We start from the raw sequence: 1,369 nt of genomic DNA, 5'->3' as shown, positions 1-1,369 counted from the left end.
AATAAATGTTTTCTCATCTGAAAAGCTTCTGGGGCACGAGGGGCTATGTACGTGTGTTGTGTCCTCTTGATTTATTGGGGACCCTCCCATGCTTTTGTCCTCCCCCTCCAGTTACATATTTGCATTGATTTGTTCTTTCCTGTAAGACCTATTCTTTAAATGCCAGTCAGTGGATAGCTGAGGAGTACACTGATGGGGGGAAAAAAAGCATTGATAGCTAAGCACTTTAGGGTTTGAGTAGAGTTCGTGGTTAGTATGAGTCAATACTGTCAAATGGGAGCCCAGAAAATGAATGAAGTCTTAAGTCACACTGAGAGGCATGACGTCCAGGTTGAGACAGATGACCATCCCACCGTGCTGTAGACCACATCGAGAGGAGATGCCTGTGCAATGTGGGAAGGAGGTTAAAGCTAAGGTGGAGGTGGGGGTCAAGAAGAGAAACGACCTTCCCTCTGCCCAGTCTGCTCAGTTCTAGAGGCCACATCTTAGGAAGGACATTGAGGAAATGGAGAGTATCCAGGAAAGGCCCCCACTGATGGAACTAGGGATTTTTAGCCTGGAAAGGGAAAGAGAACACTTGGGGAAACATAATAGGTGTCTTTGAACTATTTGGAGGGTCATCTTATGGGAAAAGCCCCAGGGGGCAGAACTGGGAGTCACAGGTGGAAGCTGGATCAAGGCCAATTTAAGTCTGATGTCAAGAGAAGCTTCCTGACAACTTGAGTTCTCCCAGAGTGGAGCAAGCTATACAGGAAGGCAGTGGTGGCCCCCTCCTTAGAGGCTTTCAAGCAAAGGCTGACTGCCAGGCAAGCGATGGAGAGAAGTCTTTTTCAGATATGGGTTGGACTGCATATCCACTAAGGACCCCCAGTTCAGAATTTCTATGACGAATTCCGCCACTAGATCTATTTGACCCTGAACCAGTCACTATCCTGATCTAGGGCACTTACTTTAAGTATAAGATGAAGTGGCTGGCCTAGACCAGAGATTCTTAACTTGAAGCCCATAAACTTCAGGTGTGTGTGTGTGTGTATACACACATATATATGTATATCTGTGTCTATATTACATATATATACCCATCCACCACACACATATATGTACATATACATAGTGGAATATATACATATGTGTATTAAAATATACAGCAAAATTACCATAGATACACATATATAATATGTACACATTATACACACACATAGGGTTGTTGTACAGTTATTAGTTATTTCAGTTATGTCCAACCGTGACCCATTTAGGGCTTTTCTTCACAAGGATATTGGAGTGGTTTGCCATTTACTCCTTCAGTCATTTTACAGATGAGGAAACTGAGGTAAACAAAGTTAAGTGACTTGCCCGGAGTCACACAGCT

Source organism: Trichosurus vulpecula, chromosome 2 (assembly GCF_011100635.1).
Source record: "Trichosurus vulpecula isolate mTriVul1 chromosome 2, mTriVul1.pri, whole genome shotgun sequence".
Classification (NCBI taxonomy): domain Eukaryota; kingdom Metazoa; phylum Chordata; class Mammalia; order Diprotodontia; family Phalangeridae; genus Trichosurus; species Trichosurus vulpecula.
Note: the sequence above shows the minus strand (reverse complement) of the source record.